General features: G+C 43.4%; 1 pseudogene; it reads right to left on the bottom strand.

Moving 5' to 3' along the window:
• Window positions 1-11,373: 11,373 nt before the first annotated feature.
• On the bottom strand, window positions 11,374-11,491 carry LOC126195898 (5S ribosomal RNA; annotated as a pseudogene).
• Window positions 11,492-12,978: the final 1,487 nt, after the last annotated feature.

Genomic DNA, 12,978 nt, shown 5'->3' with positions numbered 1-12,978 from the left:
AAGCAGTAAAGGAAACAAAAGAAAAATTCGGAGTAGGTATTAAAATCCGTGGAGAAGAAATAAAAACTTTGAGGTTCGTCGATGACATTGTAATTCTGTGAGAGACAGCAAAGGACTTGGAAGAGCAGTTGAACGGAATGGACAGTGTCTTGAAAGGAGGATATAAGATGAACATCAACAAAAGCAAAACGAGGATAATGGAATGTAGTCGAATTAAGTCGGGTGATGCTGAGGGAATTAGATTAGGAAATGAGGCACTTAAAGTAGTGAAGGAGTTTTGCTATTTGGGGAGCAAAATAACTGATGATGGTCGAAGTAGAGAGGATATGAAATGTAGACTGGCAATGGCAAGGAAAGCGTTTCTGAAGAAGAGAAATTTGTTAACATCGAGTATAGATTTAAGTGTCAGGAAGTCGTTTCTGAAAGTATTTGTATGGAGTATAGCCATGTATGGAAGGGAAACATGGACGATAAATAGTTTGGACAAGAAGAGAATAGAAGCTTTCGAAATGTGGTGCTACAGAAGAATGCTGAAGATTAGATGGGTAGATCACATAACTAATGAGGTATTGAATAGAATTGGGGAGAAGAGGAGTTTGTGGTTAGTGGCACAACTTGACAAGAAGAAGGGACCGGTTGGTAGGACATGTTCCGAGGCATCAAGGGATAACAAATTTAGCATTGGAGGGCAGCGTGGAGGGTAAAAATCGTAGAGGGAGACCACGAGATGAATACACTAAGCAGATTCCGAAGGATGTAAGTTGCAGTAAGCTTGCACAGGATAGAGTAGCCTGGAGAGCTGCATCAAAAAAGTCTCAGGACTGAAGACCACAACAACAACAACGACTAATAGTTTAGGAGATGTAACATCACAAATATTGAGAACTGTGAAAAACTAGCTTTCGTTTAAACCAGCGTGTAAATTACCTGGATCATACTCAGTGTTTCGTAATCAGGGCACTTAGTATCTCCAAACAACTTTAAATGTTATTTAAAATTTAGTTTTAAAATTTGTGCGTAGGGAAAATACTGGATTTCTTCTAAAAGTTATGATTGTAGGTAAGCTTGGATTAAGATCCTTGCTTTAAGTGACAAATTGTTTTTTGGTGTTACATCCTTCCACCTCTCGTAGATGCCATAATTGTGTGGAGCATAAACGTCACTACTTTTGAAGTCTTTGTAGGTAACCGTAAATACTGAATTAAAACTCTAAAATTTAGCAGAACCTTTGGCTCATTTGGACAAGAATAGTAGAACGGGTTTCATGTGAGTGTCTCCTACTCCACAACGATTTACTTAGTTTGGTACTTAATCATTTGTCGCTCTGAGGCGTATAGAAATATTTCATCCACAATGAAACTAATTTGGAGCACCGCTCTTATGCTCAAATCTTACAGACGTTTAAAAACAAATACATTTTATTAAATTTGGATACATACATAATTTACAACGCACCAGCATGTACCTGTCACACAATAAACATCTCAACAAACGTTATTTACACTTCTTAAAAATATTACATACACAATATTACATACACTTTATACAGCGTTAGTTAACACATTTAACATGTCAGTTTTAAAAATTGTGTATAGAGAAAATAAGGGGTTTTCTTTTCCTAAGAGTTTTCATTGTTGGTAAGCTTAGACTAAGACCCTGTTTAATAATTGTGAAGTTACTACGGATAAGCTGTATCGATTCCAGTTTTTCCATAGTGTAATTTTAATACAACCAGAAAACGCTGAATGCTCTAACGAAGGCGAAAGAATGTCGGATAAGGAAGTCGGTGAGTTGCATTACACAAACGAAGTAGTAAATTGGTGCGTAGAAGTACTTTTAAGAGGTAAAGACGAAGTTAACATCCATATATCTTATGCATATTTTAGGCCTCAATATTCTGAAATTCAGTTCAACGTTTAACTGGAAAATTGTCACGATGGGGTCAATTATTTTACTGGTAGCATACAAAAATACGTTTCAATTAGAAGATAGCGACTTCTCACTATATAAAACCATCGTAGATAAAGCAGTGAGATTACAAATAGGCATTTTTTTCAGATATAGGAAGACATTGGCGCCTGGAAGTCTGTGTGAAGTCGTGACACTCCTTAAATTACTGGATGTTCATATTGGCTATTTGTCTAGTATCGAATGAATAAGCCACTCTACATTCTATACCTAAACCTTCCCCTACACAATATGAACTTTGAAGAATATTGTGGCAGTACTATTAAGAGCTTATTGCCATAAAATATTTCATTGTAGTATCACACGAAAGGCGACGTTAGTTATATTTCAGTTGATTTTAACATCCAGACTACTAATAAAGATGATTAAATTTTCCAAAATGCAGCCGATTCAAAAACCGATTTATTATGATACCTCGAGTACATAATTTAGGAATATGTAGAACAGTGATGTGTTTTTTTTTATTTTTGCTGATGAAAATGTATATCTGCCTTCATGCTTAGAAACCATTTCCTCTTTTGATGGATAGGATTGAGACGGCTGTATCTAAATAGAAAACAACCTTTCATTAAGGGAGATGTAAAAACAGAAAAATAATAAACTAAAAAAGAAACGTAGTAAATACAAGACAAAGAGTATACGTTACTCCCATCTCAGAGATATTACACACTAAGCCATCTATTAATGATAGTAACATATTACACTCTCGTAGCATAGCGAGTTTATGTGCACATCAACAAAAGACAACGTGATTACGCAATGAGCTGAGTAAGTAAACGTTTGCGACGCTATGGGTCTGTCCTGTTTATTGCCTATAATTCATTTGTCGTAGTAGAACTTACGCTTTTGTGGAAATGAAGTTAATTCTTGTAGATTCTGTAGCCCTTCGTTATTGACAACATTTCAGACGTTGCTGCTTATGAGCGACAACGGTTGGATATTTTAAAGGATCTGTGCCGCTGCTCTCAGTGTTTGGCAAGATGCTAACGCCCTTTTTTGTTAACTTCAACTCCCGTAACGTACATTTTCTGCTTAACCATACAAAACGAGTCAGCAATATTTCTGTACAGACTGCAAATTAAATGTTTGCGGAAATAAATCCTTTCAGTGCTTTTACGGGATGAATCGAAATTCAACGGCAGTGATGCGGCTGCTACAGCGTGCACGCAATACTACGACGAGTGTAAATGCTTGTTGAGGAAGAGGATGTCGGTTAAAACAATTTCTCTGATACCTGACCGCAGTGTGACATTCGAAAAGTTACGAGTCTGTTAGTATACCCCGTACGTATCCGCTTGGATAAATGTGCAGTTTTGCACTTTTAGGTACATGTGGTCATACCGTGATTCTTCTTCCGGTACGTGCGATCGGCTCGTCAAATTTTACCGTTGCATTTCGATACGCTCTTGCTTTGAGTCTAGTTTTTATCGTAAATAGTATATAACTGTTGAACTGGAATTAGCACTTAAGTAACTTTCGTGCAAACGTAGAATTTATGAAGGCGCGTCTAATTACAAAGCTGTCACAAGTGTTTAGTTTAGTCCTGGTAGGCATACAACAAAAGGATTTTTGAGAAGACCGATTTTTCGACTCAAATTATTAATTTCAGCACTAAAAATGGAACATGATGATCAGTAATAATTCTAAAGAGTCCCGAGATTCTGTTTGCGTTTATACGATTGCCATCGCGTACTCAGAGACCGTGTCAAGGTTTCGTAGTCGTTACTTTTTAACATATTTCCGTTACCAGTAAGTATGCAAAAGAGAAACACCGCTGTACTAACGGCAAGAGGAGCAGTTTACCTGACAATTTGTAGATTTTGTGCTGCGTGGCCATAATAGCGTTACACGAAAAATGATTTGCTGCTATTCCTTAGTTGACGTTTCCTGATTGTGATTGATTGTCTCGATCCAGTCAGTGCGAAATAGTCTCGGCGATGGTATTCGCAATTCGTTTGTACAAGTTAGTTTTTCCGACTCTCTCACGTCAATACGTTCATCCTAACAAATCTACAGTCTCACTAAAAGAACAAAAATATATTAATGGAGCTTCGTTTCCCTTTTTGCAATGCCAGCACTTCGTTTTTGTTCCTTTCGGGTGCCCTGATGGTGTAAAATGTAACAGTATCCACTTAGCTCTTTCCCAAGTCTCAGAGCATGGTGGCGAAATCTCTTTAGAGTTTAGAAGGAAAGAGGAACTGCAAGCTGGTGCGATGACACAGAAGACACTGCCGATGTCACCAAGTAATCTGTCTCGTGATCTTCACACGTTTCGTGTCCCACACTCTAGTTCAAGATAAAGCACTGAAACAATCTCTGAGGCTTGTACGAATGGTACACTAACTATGACACCAAACCAGGAAGAATAATGCTTGGCACAAGTTGCAGTATGTTATGCGCTTTGAAAATGTTTTGGCGTATGATTAATTATTGGAGACGTACAGTCAAAACAGGTTTCACGTGCCCTTTGGAGCATCATTCTCCCTCAATTTCGTTAACTTATTCTATTTGAATCGCCTTGTGGTGATCTTGGTAAGTCATTTTTCACAAATGCACTACTTGCCCAAAATACGATGCATTCCGCTTGGATTAACTTCATGAGTCAGAGACTTGTGACTTTTCTTGTTCTAAGCCTCGCGTGTTTGGTGCTGTGGAGTTCGATAGCTAACGTCAATATCTCCCATCAAATTATCACAATCATCGTGATGTACTCTTAGCACTTTCTTATTTTATCCTTAGTGCCAATATCGGAAGTACACAAAAATTTGTGATGTGTATCTCTCAAGTTTTTGTTACCTGCACTATTTCTTTTTTCTAATCGACAGCCATGTTTCTAAAATTCGTTAATCAGAGTAGCTGGGGTAGTAATTGTGAGTAAATAGAACCTCTTTGAAAAATCTGTATATGATAATGTTGTAATGTAGAACGTAAGAGAACTGTGGAGGGGGGTGGGGGTGGAAAGCTAATTACTTAAATTCTCCAGCATGATATTAATGTATTAACATGGCTGCAACTGATGTAATTTTATTGGGCGCCATTTCACATAGGCTTGTATTCGAGAAGAGAGAAATAATTAGTTGTGTGTAAATACAACATTACCGCTGCCCTAGGTACAGAAATACTGTTTACTTTGTCATAAATTTTACTGCCACCATAGTAGTTTCTCTGCTTAGAGAAAAATTCTAGTGAGTTCTGTGAGATCATGTGTTTATATGTTCCGAGTTCACGGTCTTCCCTGCATCTTTGCCTCATCCGTCTGTAGGCTAGTTAATGTGGTCAACGACATTTTTCGTCGAAATTTGCAATTCATTGAGGTCTACGAGTTGTTGGTGTAAATATTGAAAATATTAATTCACACTGATGTAGTGACATTTCTGAAATAGGTCAGTTGAAAGTCACTCAGTCGTGAATCATGCACTGCTACGGCGGCGCTGCTAGGGTTTGTCTTATAATGAATCGAGACAGAACTTCCAAGTCGAAAGTGCTGCGCAGGTTACGTAAACAATCAGCCGTCGGATTCATCGATAAATCTGTGATTTTTCTTCTTCTCTGCTTTAGTTGGCAACTGATTTTAATAACAGAGGCTACAAATTATTGCTGTTACACTGGAATTAGTTACTACGCACATAATGAACGTTATGTAATTTGGCAGCTTCTCTTACGCAGTATAATCTCGATCTGTATTAGGAAGAAAGAGGTTCCTAATGACGTTTGACTTTTTTTTCTATATCGGATGTAAGCAGTCAGTTAGGAGCAATCTACGCACTTGTCTGAGGTAATACACGACCGCTTCGAGAGCTGTGCCCACCCACACGCTTCCCCACAGCTGAGGCGACAGGCGGCGTGCGCAGTAGCGACTACCACACGCGGTGAGACGAGAAACGTTTCGGTGTCCTGGAAGATGAGTTTGTGCGGCAGAGAGAGTCAGAGAGCGACAGTCCTTTGTTTTTAAAACTGACATGCCCGCTGATGGCGCGGGACGCCCATCTAGAAGGCGGCGGCGCCTAGAAGGCGGCGTCGGCGCCGTCGCGGGGCAGCGGCTTGCAGGCGAGGGCGGCGGCGCCGGCCTGCGGCGTCGCGGCGCTGGCGTCTGCCGGCGCGCGCCGTCATCGCACCAACAGCACCACCGAGGCGGAGGCGGCGGGCAGCACCAGCGAGAGCAGCACCAGCACCAGGAACAGCACGCGCGGGCTCACCAGCGCCGCCTGCGACTCGCCGGAGCTCGCCGGCTGCACCACCTCCACTGCGGACACAACCAGTGCTGCCAGCCCACCAAAACTAAGCAAGCTACACGGCAGGCCATTAAAATCGCTACACCAAGAAGAAATGCAGATGATAAACGGGTATTCATTGGACAAACATATTATACTACAACTGACATGTCATTACATTTTCACGAAATTTGGGTGCATAGATCGTGAGAAATCAGTTCCCAGAACAACCATCTCTGGCCGTAATAACCGCCTTGATACGCCTGGGCATTGAGTCAAACAGAGCTTGGATGGCGTGTACAGGTACAGCTGCCCATGCAGCTTCGACACGATACCACAGTTCACCAAGAATAGTGACTGGCGTATTGTGACGAGCCAGTTGCTCGGCCACCATCGACCAGACGTTTTCAATTGGTGAGAGATCTGGAGAATGTGCTGGCCAGGGCAGCAGTAGAACATTTTCTGTATCCAGAAAGGCCCGTACACAAAAATGGGCTCTGAGCACTATGGGACTTAACATCTATGGTCATCAGTCCCCTAGAACTTAGAACTACTTAAACCTAACTAACCTAAGGACATCACTCAACACCCAGTCATCACGAGGCAGAGAAAATCCCTGACCCCGCCGGGAATCGAACCCGGGAACTCGGGCGTGGGAAGCGAGAACGCTACCGCACGACCACGAGCTAAAGGCCCGTACAGGACCTGCAACTTGCGGTCGTGCATTATCTTGCTGAAATGTAGGGTTTCACAGGGATCGAATGAAGGCTAGAACCACGCGTCGTAACACATCTGAAATGTAACGTCCACTGTTCAAAGTACCGTCAATGCGAACAAGAGGTGACCAATACGTGTAACCAATGGCACCTCATACCATCACGCCGGGTGATACGCCAGTATGGCGACGACGAATAAACGCTGCAAATGTGCGTTCACCGCGATGTCGCCAAACACTGATGCGACCATCATGATGCTGTAAACAGAAACTGGATTCATCCGAAAATATGAGGTTTTGCCATTCGTGCACCAAGGTTCGTCGTTGAGTACACCATCGGAAGCGCTCCTGTCTGTGATGCAGCGTCAAGGGTAACCGCAGCCATGTTCTTCGAGCTGACAGTCCATGCTGCTGCAAACGCCATCGAATTGTTCGTGCAGATGGTTGTTGTCTTGCACACGTCCCCATCTGTTGACTCAGGGATCAAGACGTGGCCGCACGATCCGTTACAGCCATGCGGATAAGATGCCTGTCATCTCGACTGCTAGTGATACGAGGCCGTTGGGATCCAGCACGGCGTTCAGTATTACCCTCCTGAACCCACCGGTTCCATATTCTGCCAACAGTCATTGGATCACGACCAACGCGAGCAGCAATGTAGCGATACGATAAACCGCAATCGCGATAGGCTACAATCCGGTGCCAACCTTGTGTGAATGCTCTGAAAAGCTAATCATTTGCATATCACAGCATCTTCTTCCTGTCGGATAAATTTCACGTCTGTAGCACTCAACTTCGTGGTGTAGCAATTTTAATGGCCAGTAGTGTAGATTTGTCTACAAAAGAAGCCAGAAAAAAGGGGAACTATAACAAGGTGTATTAACGTGCAGTTTTTAATCTTTGCAATAATTATATTGTGTAATGGAAGCTGCTGGACAGTACAGCGACACAAATGTCCGCAGCTCGTGGGTTAGTGGTGCCGGCACCGCAGCTCAGCGTGTTCGGTCATAGGGTTAGCTACCCACCGCATTAAAGAAACTGAATAAACGGATCAATGATGAGTCATTGGACGTCCGCTCCGAACGAATTCAATGAACAATGTAGAGCAAAATGAGAACTACAACAACAAAAAATAAAGAAAGAAGTAGCCTGCTTTACTGTCCTTGGCGGACGTGGTCCCAGCTTCGATTTCCTGTCGTAGCGCGGATTTCTTCTGCCCGGGGACTGGCTCTTTGTGTTGTCCTCATCATTTCATCATCATTCAGGAATATGGCGGGAATGGAATGTGTAAAGGTTGGGAATTTGTACATCCGCTTATAACCACGCCGTAGAGCGCCCACAAATCAAAATCATCACCGTAACACAAACAATTAACTGTCAATGTACATTATTTGTATTATGCTTGATAATAAAGAAACAATAGAAGTGCACTTTTAAAAGTTCAAAACGGATTATGTAAATACACTCCTGGAAATTGAAATAAGAACACCGTGAATTCATTGTCCCAGGAAGGGGAAACTTTATTGACACATTCCTGGGGTCAGATACATCACATGATCACACTGACAGAACCACAGGCACATAGACACAGGCAACAGAGCATGCACAATGTCGGCACTAGTACAGTGTATATCCACCTTTCGCAGCAATGCAGGCTGCTATTCTCCCATGGAGACGATCGTAGAGATGCTGGATGTAGTCCTGTGGAACGGCTTGCCATGCCATTTCCACCTGGCGCCTCAGTTGGACCAGCGTTCGTGCTGGACGTGCAGACCGCGTGAGACGACGCTTCATCCAGTCCCAAACATGCTCAATGGGGGACAGATCCGGAGATCTTGCTGGCCAGGGTAGTTGACTTACACCTTCTAGAGCACGTTGGGTGGCACGGGATACATGCGGACGTGCATTGTCCTGTTGGAACAGCAAGTTCCCTTGCCGGTCTAGGAATGGTAGAACGATGGGTTCGATGACGGTTTGGATTTACCGTGCACTATTCAGTGTCCCCTCGACGATCACCAGTGGTGTACGGCCAGTGTAGGAGATCGCTCCCCACACCATGATGCCGGGTGTTGGCCCTGTGTGCCTCGGTCGTATGCAGTCCTGATTGTGGCGCTCACCTACACGGCGCCAAACACGCATACGACCATCATTGGCACCAAGGCAGAAGCGACTCTCATCGCTGAAGACGACACGTCTCCATTCGTCCCTCCATTCACGCCTGTCGCGACACCACTGGAGGCGGGCTGCACGATGTTGGGGCGTGAGCGGAAGACGGCCTAACGGTGTGCGGGACCGTAGCCCAGCTTCATGGAGACGGTTGCGAATGGTCCTCGCCGATACCCCAGGAGCAACAGTGTCCCTAATTTGCTGGGAAGTGGCGGTGCGGTCCCCTACGGTACTGCGTAGGATCCTACGGTCTTGGCGTGCATCCGTGCGTCGCTGCGGTCCGGTCCCAGGTCGACGGGCACGTGCACCTTCCGCCGACCACTGGCGACAACATCGATGTACTGTGGAGACCTCACGCCCCACGTGTTGAGCAATTCGGCGGTACGTCCACCCGGCCTCCCGCATGCCCACTATACGCCCTCGCTCAAAGTCCGTCAACTGCACATACGGTTCACGTCCACGCTGTCGCGGCATGCTACCAGTGTTAAAGACTGCGATGGAGCTCCGTATGCCACGGCAAACTGGCTGACACTGACGGCGGCGGTGCACAAATGCCGCGCAGCTAGCGCCATTCGACGGCCAACACCGCGGTTCCTGGTGTGTCCGCTGTGCCGTGCGTGTGATCATTGCTTGTACAGCCCTCTCGCAGTGTCCGGAGCAAGTATGGTGGGTCTGACACACCGGTGTCTATGTGTTCTTTTCCATTTCCAGGAGTGTAATACAGTCTTTGGAGCCAAGTAGTAGTAAGAATTCGAAGTAAAATTATGATACTACACGAAATTAAAATCTTTACGTATTGTAGTTTGCATATAACTTATTGACAGTGTTCTTTTGGTACAGAGTTCTATATGGTGACGTTCACATATTCAATGACACAGTTTACACTCGCGCATTGGGTTTGGTTCATGATATGGCGTGTTGTTGCAAATGAGGTTGTGGAACGATGGACTACCATTCGGGTGATCATGAAGGTTTACTACGGTCAGTCATGGCGCCTACACTGTAAACTTTTGTAGGCACGTCTTAACCTTTTTTCTTCAGTGTTCTTAGTAGACTTTTCCAAGAGCTGGTGTTGGTTAGCATCAGTTTCGTCAGCAGGTCTTTCCTCGACAGCAGGTATATAATTTGGGATCGTTTTGTTTTGGACACTAAAACTGCTTTATTTATGAAGGTATAAAACGTATTTTATTTTCTATTTGCGTCTTTATGCGGAATTTTAATTTATTCTGAATATTCCCATATTCATACTATTATTAGTTGCAAATAAAAATATATTATGCTGTATTAAGAATTAAGACTCAGTATTTTTTAATTAATATGTCCACTTACTAAGAAATCTGGAATCTAAAGTGAAGTAGAAAAAAATTTCAAAAAGCGAGATTTGAATGAGTGATTTTCCGATTAAAATACTGTCACACCACGCACACAGCTATCTCCGGCGTTCTTGCTAACTTCAAAATGTTTTATACTTACGACCACTCTGAAATCTTCCTGATTACGAAATGTGATTTTTTGTATTTTATTTTTTTGTTTTTGTTGAATGCATCGCGCTTTTTTTTTTTTTTTTGAAATTGATGTTCGGTCACTGACAGTTTCAAATCCTTCAAGTATGAAATAAAAAAAATCGAAGAGTGACGTTCTGCAACGTCCCCCTGTTAGCTTAAATAGGATGCTTTTCAGTTGCTTATCGCAGGGTTAGCCCACGTGAATTGAATTGAGGTTTTGGTGGCTGTAGAAAACATTCCACCCAATAAAAGGTTCCCATTCTCAGACTGACAATACCTGCGGCCAAATCTGACTCGGTTCGACTGTTCACAGGTGGCACTGACAAGCCACAAGAAGCTGAGGGAAAAATATAAAGCGAAGGAAAGATGCTCCATTAAGAAAAAAATAACAGAAAGACTTACCTTCAAGAATGCAGATGGAAAATACGAAACTATACAGATTTAGATGCTCTCATAGCTATAAGCTGGATATCTATGTTTAAAACTTTAAAGTTAAGTGACATGTTGATGTGAATCCACTTTTCGATTTTATACCTATAAATTCTGAAATTATCGAAGTTGTGAATTTTTGTTGCTGTTACAGTGTTAAAACAACTGCACGACTTAACACTCCGTCTTCAGGCCACAGGTGGTCCATCGGGAGCATCCGACCGCCGTGTCCTCCTCAGTTGAGGATGCGGATAGGAGGGTTGTGTGGTCAGCACACCGCTCGCCCGGTTGTTATATTGGTTTTCTTTGACCAGGGCCGCTACTATTCGGTCGAGTAGCTCCTCAATTGGCAGCACGGGGCTGAGTGCACCCCGAAAAATGCCAACAGCGCATGGGGGCCCAGACGGTCACCCATCCTAGTGCTGGCCACGCCCGACAGCGCTTAACTTCGGTAATCTGACGGGAACGGGTGTTTCCACTGCGGCAAGGCCGTTGCCGTGCATGACATTGATACTTCTCAAATCTTTTGGTAAGTGCTTTTCATATGGTGTATTTATCTGAAATGCAATTTCCTGGAAGTTTCGCCGAACAGCTTTAGGCACCTAACTGAACACTAATTCGCCGCCAGCAGTAACTACTGTCATACAAGGCAAATGAGGTAGTTAAATTCCTTTAGAGCCTCCCAGATCTTTAGTGCAAGTGGCAAGTAAACTATTATTCAAAGTATCAGAAACGAGGGATGGGCTAAACTACATATTACGAGTGATACCATACAAAGTTACAGTTTCAGCAACGTCATGTGAACTACCTGGATGAGAAGTACTGGACACAAAATTAAATGTAGATTCTGGAAAATATATTACCAATTGTATATACTTGAAAAACAAATCAATACCTCATTGTTCGTGTAATCTAGCGCACTTCTATATTTAGTGTAAAGAACAAATGTTATTTGTTCTTCATGAACTATTATAGATAAAAAGACCTATAACTAAGCGGTGTGAAAGTATATCTTTCCATCAATTGATTTTTTGTACAATTTCTTCCGCATTTGTGCCATACGTATAAGACATTCTTGTCCCCCAAGTATTAATTGTATATGCCCTTGTTCCACCCTCGACATTTGTTGGGAGACCCTGACGACGCTTGCACGCCAGAAGAACGTAAGCTTAGGCAGACGTGGATATATGGGCGTGCTCGGCTACAAATGAGGGAGTGACTTGCTGGTAGCAATGTGGACAGTTAGAGGTCCGGTTTTATCCAGGAGTACTCCAATGGGCCCAACATAGCTGGAGTGGGCGGCCTAGCCTGTGGAGTACATTAAATGTATTCGGAATTGCGAATAACGGCAAGTATCAGATCTAGAATGGAATGACGACGATGAAAATTCGTGGTGGACCGGGACTCGAACCCAGATTTACCTCTTATCACGAGCGGTCGCCTTACCATTTGATTATCCGTGCACAACTCACTGTCAGACCCAGACTTCCATATGAAGATTAATGATCTTGCAGCTCTCGAAAACTGAAATTACAATGAAATTTAGACCATTAACTGCTTACACGCGCTGATAAACATCAACAGGGACAGTTGAAAATGAATGCCCGACCGGGACTCGAACCCTGGATCTCCTGCTTGCATGGTAGACGCTCTATGTGACTGAGCCATAGGCGACACAGAGGATAGTGCGACTGCAGGGATTCTACCACGCTCCCCGTGAAGCCCACATTTGCAACTTACTCTCCACATGCTACATTTGTGGTGCCCCTGCCCACTATACTCATTATCTGCGACAGTCTATCTATCAGTGTATTTTGCACATGAAAGAACAGATACCATCTTCATATAGATAAGACCTACCAGTCAATGATCTTCTTCAGTGTGGATGCACTCACATTGCTCAAACTCTTACGGGAATCAGTAGATAGAGTGCCGCGAGTAGTGAATATAGTTGGCCAGGGCACTACACATGTTGTGTGTGGAC

Source organism: Schistocerca nitens, chromosome 7, assembly GCF_023898315.1.
Source record: "Schistocerca nitens isolate TAMUIC-IGC-003100 chromosome 7, iqSchNite1.1, whole genome shotgun sequence".
Classification (NCBI taxonomy): Eukaryota; Metazoa; Arthropoda; class Insecta; order Orthoptera; family Acrididae; genus Schistocerca; species Schistocerca nitens.
Note: the sequence above shows the minus strand (reverse complement) of the source record. Positions and strands in the feature narration are given on the sequence as shown.